Raw genomic sequence first — 10,842 nt, 5'->3', positions numbered from 1 at the left:
ATTTTTTTAAAACCAAACTAACCCACATTTTGGAATTCCAGTGCCTTTTAGAGATCCTTTGAAAGGGATTTGTGTAATATACTTTTAATCATCACATGCTTATAAAAAAGGGTTTTCAGTGGCAGTCAATTCTAACTTAAAAAGAAAAAAAAAAAGATACTGGCCAAGTGTGGTGGCTCTTTCCTGTTTCCTGTAATCCCAGCTACTTGGGATCCTGAAGCAGGAGGATCACTTGATTCCAGGAGTTCAAGGCTGCAGTAAGCTATGATCCAGCCGTTGTATTCCAGCCTGAGTGATGGAGTGAGACCGTATCTCTTAAAAAAAAGTGATATTGGTCAGTAGCTAGAACTTTACATTTGCCATTGATACTAATAAGTTTAACATTTAGAATCTGGTATAATACTGAGTAACAGAATAAAGGCTGGAATTCCAACAATTTCATGTTCACATAGCCGTTACTTACTCCTGTTAACCCCTTAAATATTCTTACTGTGCTAGTCACCCAAAAAGAAGATAAAGCAGAATTAAAAAGTTGCTGTCAGCTGCTGGCATCTCCCAGTAACAGTGGATGTTTCCGGGAGACTGTGCACATTTTCTGAGATTTTGTGGAGAATAATAGGAAAGGAGAAAAATGAAGTTAAAATACTTGAAAATAATTTGTCACTGGTATTAATATGACTTCTTAAAGAATTAGATGTATTTATTGGTTCATTATAAGTACATTTAGGGACTTAAATTTCAAAAAAAAAACAATACTACCTGTACCTTATATATTGAAAGCATTACATCAGATTATAGTGATCATCCTTCAAAATAATGAGTTTATTACCAGTAAGGCACATAATTACAAATATATAGCATTCATTGCTTTGCCTCTTCTTAAGAAGCAGTGCAGGCCAGGCGTGATGGCTCACACCTGTAATCCCAGCACTTTGGGAGGCCAAGGTGGGCAGATCACCTGAGGTAAGAAGTTTGAGACCAGCAGGGCCAACATGGTGAAACCTCGTCTCTATGCAAAATACAAAAGTTAGCCGAGCATGGTGGCATGCACCTGTAGTCCCAGCTACTCAGGAGGTTAAGGTAGGAGAATCACTTGAACTCAGGAGGCAGAGGTTGCAGTGAGCCGAGATTAGGCCACTACACTCCAGCCTGGGTGGACAGAGTAAGATTCCATCGCAAAAAAAGAAGTAATGCATTTCCCAAACTTTAAATCCCAGTTGTTTTAGTGCGTATTTGACTGCCTCTCAGAAACATGAACCTCTAAAGCAAAATTTTATGGCATGGGTGTGGGTGAATGCCAGAACTCCCATTCTAGAATCTCTTGGACAAGACAGAAGGAGAAATAATACTAGCAACACACTGGACAAGTCAGGGAGAGATCTTTTAGTAAATATAGTTTCTAATTATTCAGTATCTCAGTTGTAAACATAATTATTCAGCTATCTGTTCAGCTGTCATTAGTAGAATATAGTCAAGAGTACAAGGCTGGGCCGGGCGCGGTGGCTCACGCCTGTAATCCCAGCACTTTGGGAGGCCGAGGCGGGTGGATCACGAGGTCAAGAGATCGAGACCATCCTGGTCAACATGGTGAAACCCCGTCTCTACTAAAAATACAAAAAATTAGCTGGGCATGGTGGCGCGTGCCTGTAATCCCAGCTACTCAGGAGGCTGAGGCAGGAGAATTGCCTGAACCCAGGAGGCGGAGGTTGCGTTGAGCCGAGATCACGCCATTGCACTCCAGCCTGGGTAACAAGAGCGAAACTCCGTCTCAAAAAAAAAAAAAAAAAAATCAAAAAAAAAAAAAAAAAAAAAAAGAGTACAAGGCTGGGCGTAGTGGCTTACAGCTGTAATCCCAGCACTTTGGGAGGCCAAGGTGGGTGGGATCACCTGAGGAGTTCGAAACCAGGCTAGGCAACATGGTGCAACCCCATCTCTACTAAAAATACAAAAAAAAAAAAATAGCCAGCATGGTGGCACACACCTGTAGTCCCAGCTAGTCAGGAGGCTGAGGCAGGAGAATAGCTTGAACTCAGTAGGCGAAGGTTACAGTGAGCTGAGATCATGCCACTGCACTCCAGTGTGGGCAATAGAGTGAGACTCTGTCTTCAAAAAAAAAAAAAAAATTTTTTTTAAGAGTACAGATAAGTAGTTTTCATAGACAATCTGATTAAATTTTATAGAAAAATATGGACAGTTGCTTAAATCTTGTCACTTCCGTAGTTTTAGACATAGTAAATGGTGGATCTTTAGTTGATAGATTGGAGAAGAAAAGGTAAACTTACTGTAAAATACAGGAAAATTTATATGTACAGTAATCTCCCCATTACCCCCCAGGGATGTCTGAAACCGCCAGTACTCCTGAATCTGATGGCCATCAGTTGGAACATGTTTCTGTTCATGTCTTCCACCCACAGATTTAATGCCTTTTTCATCTTAACTAAGCACTTATTGAACACTGTAGCCAGAACTTCTGCAGTTTAACATTTGACACAAAACTGGGAAAAATTTCTTTTTCCTTATTCGCAATTTCAAAGATAGATTTGTCCCCACCTTAGATCTTAAGAATCTCAACATATTATTTGATTTCTTTTTTTATTGAGTCAATAACTTTTCCCTTTTTATTTCAAGGAAGCACTTTTTTTTGAGACAGAGTCTCACTTCGTCACCCAGGCTGGAGTACAGTGGCGTGATCTGGGCTCACTGCAACCTCCTCTTCCCAGGTTCAAGTGATTCTCCTGCCTCAGCCTCCCAAGTAGCAGGAATTACAGGTGCACTGCCACCGTGCCCCGCTAACTTTTGTATTTTTAGTAGAGGTGGGGTTCCACCATGTTGGCCAGGCTGGTCTCAAACTCCAACTTCAAGGGTCTCACTTTGTCCTGACTTCAGCTGATCCACCTGCCTTGGCCCCTCAGTCAAGGAAACACTTTATGACTTCTCTGGCATACCTAACTTGTCAGCATCACTACTCTGTGCTTTCGGGCCATTCTTAAGTAAAATAAGCGTGCTTGAAAAAGAAAAGAAAATGAGAAATAAGCATTACTTGACCACTAGCTCTTCGATATGGAGAAAGTTGATCTGGCAAAGAAGACTCTAGTAAGTGACTAACAGGTGGGTCATGGAGACAAGTATGGATTCCCTGGATAAAGAGATGATTCACTTCTGGGATTGGACAGAGCAAGATGACGTGAAATTTCATCATGTTACTGAGAATGGCATGCAATTTGAAACTTAGTTGTTGTTCATTTCTGGAATTTTCATGTACTGTTTTCAGATTGCATTTGACTACAGGTAACTAAAACTGTGATAAGCAAAACCATGGGTAAGGGGGGATCTCTTTATATGCTTAACATATTTATTAATAAATGTGAGGTAAATATTCCAACTGTAGGATACCAAGGAGCCATTACTACTGCTAGCTTTGACAGTCTGTATGTGGAGTTATTCAACTTAATTTTTAAATGTCTATATATTTGTCTAGAGACAACTGTCATTTTATTTCTTTTTATTATTTTATATGTGTGTGGCAGAGGGGTCTCACTCTGTCACCCAGGCTGGAGTGCAGTGGTATAATCTTGGCTCACAGAAACCTCAACCTTCCAGGTTCAAGTGATTCTCCTGCATTAGCCTTCTTAGTAGCTGGGACTGTAGGTGTGTGCCACCACATCCAGCCAATATTTTTGTATTTTTAGTAGAGATGAGGTTTCATCATGTTGGCCTGGCTGCTCTCGAACTCCTGACCTCAGGAGACCCACCCACCTTGGCCTCACAAAGTGCTGAGATTACCGTGAGCCACCCAGCCCAGGCTGTCATTTTTAAAAGGCTAGTTTCTAGGCCAGGTGCAATGGTGCACACCTATAATTCCAGCATGCTAGGGAGCTAAGACGGGAGGATTACTTGAGCCCAGAAGTTACATACCAGCCTGGCCAAAAGTACAAAAATTAGCCGGGTGTGGTGGTGTATGCCTGTAGTCCCAGCTACTTGGGAGGCTGAGGTGGGAGGATCACTTAAGCCCAGAAGCTATATCACTGCACTCCAATCTGGGCAACAGAGTGAGACTCTGTCTCCAGAAAAACAAAAACAAAAAAGGCTAGTTTCTTACTTTAGAAGAATTTTTTTAGTGTTGGAAGTTTTTTTTTTTTTTGCTTTTCGTTTTAGTGTTTGAAGTTATACTTCCCACAATTTGTCATTCCTTAGGTTGACCTCAACCTCCCCCTCTACCCTCTAATGTTACACAATGCATCTCAGAAGGTTTGCAGGAAAGGAGAATAATAGAATTAAGATAGTTTCATGTTTCATCAGCCAAATGAAAAATACAAACACAAAACAAAACCAGTTTTTTTGTATAGTAATACTGGTGCTCAAACAAAAATATTAAGATTATAGTAATGTACTAATTATTTAGCTCTTTACCTCTTTACATTGATTTGATAAAAATTAAATTAATAGGAAACAAAAAAGGTTGCTTATTAGAACTTTGAAACTTTTTTCAGCAAATGTTCCTTTAAAATTATTAAACTTCATACAGGACTGAGCACAGTGGTTCATGCTTGTAATCCCAGCATTTTGAGAGGCCAAGACCAATAGATCACTTGAGGCCAGGAATTCAGGACCTTTGTGGCCAACATGATGAAGCCCTGTCTCTACTAAAAATACAAAAAATTAGCTGGGCATAATGGCATGCCCCTGTAGTCCCAGCTACCCAGGAGGCTGAAGTGCGAGAATCGCTTGAATCCGGGAGGCAGAGGTTGCAGTGAGCTGAGATCAGGCCACTGCACTCCAGCCTGGGTGACAGACTGAGACTCTGTCTAAAAAATAAAAAAATAAAAAATAAAAATTTAAATTAGCTTCATACAGCTTCTTCATTTTTCGTCACCTTATTCCCTCACCCAGCCTCCAATGCTGTCTAGTAATACAGATGTCCTTGATGTCCCAGCCTGGTCCCATTTTGGGATACCACAGCTTAAACATTCCAAAATTTGATGAAAACATTGTTAGTAGACATTATAAGGTATTTTTTGTTGATGGTGAATTCCACAGTTATTCAGCTATTAATTGCACTAATTAATTATTGCAAACATGTACTAAGTGCCCAGTGTTTATCCAGCACTCTGCCTGATTCTGTGGATACAAACATGGAACACTTGGCTCCGCTCTGAAGGAACTCAAAGTCTAAGAAGAGAGGGGCTACATTCGTTTAGATACAGGGTAAGAAAAGATGTTCCTGGTAGAGGGAATAGCATAGGCAGTGGCATAGAGTAGAGTATTTTAGTATGACCAGAGTCCAAGCTAGGATTATATGAGGTTGGTGAAGTAGATGGATGCCAGATCGGAAGGACATGGTGTGGCAAACAAAGGAGATCACATTGTATTCTGAAAGAGGGGAGCCATTCCAAGCTTCATTAGCACACTGATATAGTCAGAATAAAACTATACAAACATAATTCTGAAGGCATTATTTAGGTTAGATTAAAAGGCCAAAACAACAGCAAAGAGAATAAGTCAGCCACTGGAGTAGTCCTGAATACCCAGTAGTAATGAACTAAGGCAACAACACTGGGAATGGAGGGAGAAAAAAAGAATCATGAGGTATTTAGGAGGGCTCAGCACTTTAAGGGGAGTAGATAAATCTGGAAGTGAATAGAGTTTTAATAATTATGTTTACGAAGAGACTTGAGGAAATCAATGAGGCATTACAGCAAATCCATTAAGTCAAAAGATAATAGCAATAAATCTACTGCATGGCATTTTATACTAACAACATAAAAAATAGTTAAATACTAAAGTACATGGCCAAAAAAGAATGCCAGGAGCAAACATTAAAACAATAGCTTGAACAGGAACCTGCCAAGGGTGAAACACACATACAAGATAAACAGGGATAACTGCATTGAAGACAAGGATTAGGGTAGGGCATAAAGTAAGGTTCTAAACATTGTAAATAGGAACCTAGCTGTGGAAAAGAAAACGAAACATAAGGGTTTCACTGGGGGCATGCTAATACAGTAAAAGGTATCTATTTTATTTCTTGATAATTTTTTTTGAGACAGGATCTTGCTTTGTCTCCCAGAATGGAGTACAGTGGTGTGATCTCAGCTCACTGCAACTTCAGCCTCCCAGGCCCAAGCAATTTTTCCCCCTCAGTCCCCCAGGTACTTGGAACTACAGTTGCACACCACCGCGCCTGGCTAATTTTTTGTATTTTTTGTAGAGACAGGGTTTCACTATATTGCCCAGGCTGGGGTCTCAAACTCTTGAGCTCTGGCGATCCACCTACTGTGGCCTTCCAAAATGCTGAGACTACAAGTGTGAGGCATCACTCCTGTCTTAATTTTTTTTTTTTTTTAAACACAGGGTCTTACTGTGTCACCCAGGCTGGAGTGCAGTGGTATGATTTCAGCTCACTATGGCCTGAACCTTTCAGGCTCAGGTGATCCTCCCACCTCAGCCTCCCAAGTAGCTCGGACTACAGGTGCCTACCACCACACCCAGCTAATTTTTGTACTTTTTGGTAGAGAGAAGGTTTCACCATGTTTCTCAGTCTGGTCTCAAACTTCTGGGCTCAAATGATCCACCTGCCCCAGCCTCCCAAAGTGCTGGGATTATAGGCCTAAGCCACTATGCCTGGCCAGATGTCTACTTTAAAAGTAATTTTTTCCCTAGATACAATATTGTTTAGGCAGGCCTTGGCAACTAGGATGTTGCTTACGTTCCTAGACTTCTCCAGATGCTTTGAGCAAATCAACCACTTTAGGCTGCCGTTTTATCCACTTGTGAAATAAGTTAATTGATCTTTTCTGACCATGAATTTCAAGAATGCAATAGTATTATATACATTGAGAATGGTAAACACTCCTTTAGATACACACATGGAAATGTACATACATAGAATGCAAATTGAAATTGATCTCTTTATCAGAAGAAATGTCCCAACCACATTGATAGATACAGTAATTGTATTTATATCAAGCATCCTTATTTCCAAGAGCATTCAACTTCAGGTTGCTTTTTGCCAGCAACAGTGATCATCCAGTTGTTAAGTTTTCTAACACTAATTAGTATTCTCAAATTTCTACTTTCTTTGACAGAGATGAAGAAAACAATATGCCCAACATAATCTTTTAGTAATAAATTGAATATGGATTGTGGCTCAATGAAAATGTAATTCTGTAGATGTAAGGAGAAAAGGAAGTGTGTGGCCGGGTGCAGGCGCGGTGGCTCACGCCTGTAATCCCAGCACTTCGGAAGGGCGAAGTGGGTGGATCACCTGAGGTCAGGAGTTCAGGACCAGCCTGGCCAACATGGTAAAACCTGGTCTCTACTAAAAATACAAAAAATTAGCCGGGCATGGAGGCTGAGGCAAGAGAATCACTTGAAACGAGGAGTCGGAGTGGTGTGAGCCAAAATTGTGCCATTGCAGCCTGGGCGACAAGAGTAAAACTCCATCTCAAAAAAAAAAACCAAACGGCTGGGCATAGGGTGGCTCACACCTGTAATCCCAGCACTTTGGGAGGCCGAGGCAGGCAGATCATGAGGTTAAAAGATTGAGACCATCCTAGCCAACATGGTGAAACCCCGTCTCTAATTAAAATACAAAACTTAGCTGAGTGTGGTGATGCACGTCTATAATCTCAGCTACTAGGGAGGCTGAGGCAGGAGAATCGCTTGAACTCAGGAGGCAGAGGTTGCAATGAGCCGAGATTGTGCCACTGCACTCCAGCCTGGTGACGGAGCGAGACTCCCTCTCAAAAAAAAAGTGTGTCAAATCTCAACTATACCTAATGACAGAAAAAGGTCACAAGCCATAAAACTGTCTCAAGCAGACTCTGTTAAAATGCTTCCATAATGGTTGGGCGCAGTGGCTCATACCTGTAATCCTAGAACTTCGGGAGACCAAAGTGGACAGATCATCTGAGGTCAAGAGTTCAAGACTAGCCTGGCCAACATGGCAAAACCCCATCTCTACTAAAAATACAAAAATTAAGGTGTGGTGGTAGGTGCCTGTAATCCTAGCCACCCGGGAGGTGGAAGTTGCAGTGAGCCCAGATTGTGCCACTGCACTCCAGCCTGGGCAACAGAGCAAGACTCCATCTCAAAAAAAACAAAAAGCAGCTTCCATACTGACCTAAATTACAGACTCCTATACCACAAGTCCTCAAGGAAGATTTTCAGAGAGTAAGAAAAACATACAAAATTAGCTCACACATATTGTATACAAGATGCATTAGCTGTTGATTCTAACAACCCAATGATGCAGGAGCTATTAACTCTATTTAATAGATGAGTAAACTGAGTTTTAGTGAAGGTAAGAAATTTTCCAAAGTTACACGGTTAGTAAATGGCAGAGCCAGGATTCAACTTACTCTTATCTGAACTTCAAAGACCATGCTCTTCTGTTATACTGCCCCTATATTTTAAATAACCTACTCTTAACCACAAAATCAATAGATTGTAATAGAGAACGTGTTTTTGCCTTATTTTGGTTTTGCATTCCCTCAAAATGGGAGAGTTGCTTGAGTAATTGTCAAATGTATGAAATGATTTATAAGTCTCCTGGGTGCTTAAGCCGAGAGGAAAAAATAAGGTTATGTTTCAAAATTTGTGACTTTTGTGAATATAAGAGAAGTACCACATAGCTTTAATACTGTAATTGGTATCATCCAATACTATGAACCTAATAACCTAAATGGAAATTACTGATGTAATTGTTTTTACATTGAAAGTTACCTATATAGAAAATGGGTTCATTTTCTTCCTTTTTTTCATTTACTGTATTATTCATACATTAATAAAATAATACCTGAACTTTTCAAAAGCAACTAAAGAAATAGAAAATATGACAAGTTTTTGGCTTGGAAACAGGCAGGAAAGGACATCTCGCAGAGACTATATATGATTTGCTTAAAATAATGACTCAGTTTTTGGACTCTATCTTTTGTTTAATTTCCTTGCCAAACAAACATTATTTTCCTTGTCAAACAGGCATTAATATTTAAGTCAAACTGGGGGTACAAAAATAAGAGCCATTCTTTCTGTTTGAATTCAGTAAAGCATAGACTTTTCAAGTTAGAAACTATCTCAAAATAAACTGGTCCAACTCCATTTTCTTACAGAAAATAAAATTGTATTTGGAGATTCTTTACAAAGAAATGAGTGAAAGCAACTTACCTGCATTCTGACAACATGGGACCCACAATTTATGGGATAAAAAGAAGCCTGAAAACTACTTTAGGTTGATGTTGAGAAATTGGAACCCTCCTACATTGCTGGTAGGAATTTAAAATGGTGCACATGCTTTGGAAAACAGTTTGATAGTTCCTCAAAATGCTAAAGAGAGAGTTAATATATGACCTAGCAGTCTCACTGCTAGATACATACTCAAGAGAAAGGAAAACATGTCCAGCACGAAAGCTTGTACATAAACGTTGACAGCACATTATTTATAAAAGTCAGAAAGTGAGGGGAGATGGGGACAAATGTCTCTCAGCTGGTGAATGGATAAATAAAATATGGTATATCCGTACAATGAAATTTTAGGTAGGTTAAAAGAAAGTAATAATACATGCTACAACCCAATGGTCTTGTAAACATTGTGCTAAGAAGCCAGTCACAAAAGATCATGTTATATGATTCAATGTATATGCAATGTTTAGACTTCAAATCTACAGAGACAGTACCTTGCTGGTTGCTTAGAGCTGGGATGGGGGTAAGAGGATGGGAAGTGATTACTAATAGGTACAAGATTTCTTTCTGAGGTGATAAAAGTAGTTTAAAATTAGATTGTGGTGATGGTTGCACAACTGATTATACTAAAAACTACTGAATTGTATATTTATTTATTTATTTTGATACAGATTCTCTCTCTGTCACCCATGCTGGAGTACAGTGGTGTGATCATTGCTCATTGCAACCATGACCTTCCAGGCTTAGGTGATCCTCCCACCTCAGCCTCCTGAGTCACTGGGACATAGATGTGCATCCCCACACCCAGCTAATTATTGTATCTTTTGTAGAGATGGGCTTTCACCATGTTGCCTAAGCTGCTTGAACTCCTGGGTTCAAGCAGTCCACCTGCCTCAGCCTCCCAGAGTGCTGGGATTACAGGCGTGAGCCACACTGTTCTGTCATTCTTGCTTTTGTTCATCAGCACTTGTAGGCTGTTTCTCTGGCTGTTTTTTTGGTTTGTTTTTTTGAGACAGGGTCTCACTCTGTTGCCCAGGCTGGAGTGTGGTCGTGTGATCATGGCTCACTGCAGCCTCGACCTTCTAGGCTTAGGCTATCCTCCCACCTCAGCCTCCCTAGTAGCTGGGACTGCAGACAAGCACCAACACACCTGGCTAATTTTTACATTTTTTTATTATTATTATTTGTAGAGATAGGTTTTCACCATGTTGCCCAGACTGGTCTCAAATTCCTGGGCTCAAGCAATCCTACTGCCTTGGCCTTACAAAGTGCTGGGATTGTAGGCATAAGCCACCACACTTGGTCCTGTTTTTAATATATTATTTTTGTGGCTTTCATTTGTGCCTTGTTGTGTTTCATTTCGTGTTTCTTTTGCTTGGGGTTTGTTGTACTTCTTGGATCTGTAGGTTTATAGTTTTGATCAAATTTGGAAAATGTTTTGGCTATTATTTCTTCAAATATTTCTTCTATCTCTCCATTTTAGTCTTCCTCTTTTGAGATTCCAACTACACATATGTTAGGGTGCTTTATGTTTTCCCATAGTACAATGAGATCTGATTATTGAGATCTGATTTTTTTTCAACCCAATCTTTTATATTTCTGTTTCATTTTTTATAATTTCTATTACTACGCCTTCAAGTTTATTAAACCTTTTTTTTTTTT

Source organism: Cebus imitator, unplaced genomic scaffold, assembly GCF_001604975.1.
Source record: "Cebus imitator isolate Cc_AM_T3 unplaced genomic scaffold, Cebus_imitator-1.0 Scaffold69, whole genome shotgun sequence".
In the NCBI taxonomy this organism is placed as follows: Eukaryota; Metazoa; Chordata; class Mammalia; order Primates; family Cebidae; genus Cebus; species Cebus imitator.
Note: the sequence above shows the minus strand (reverse complement) of the source record.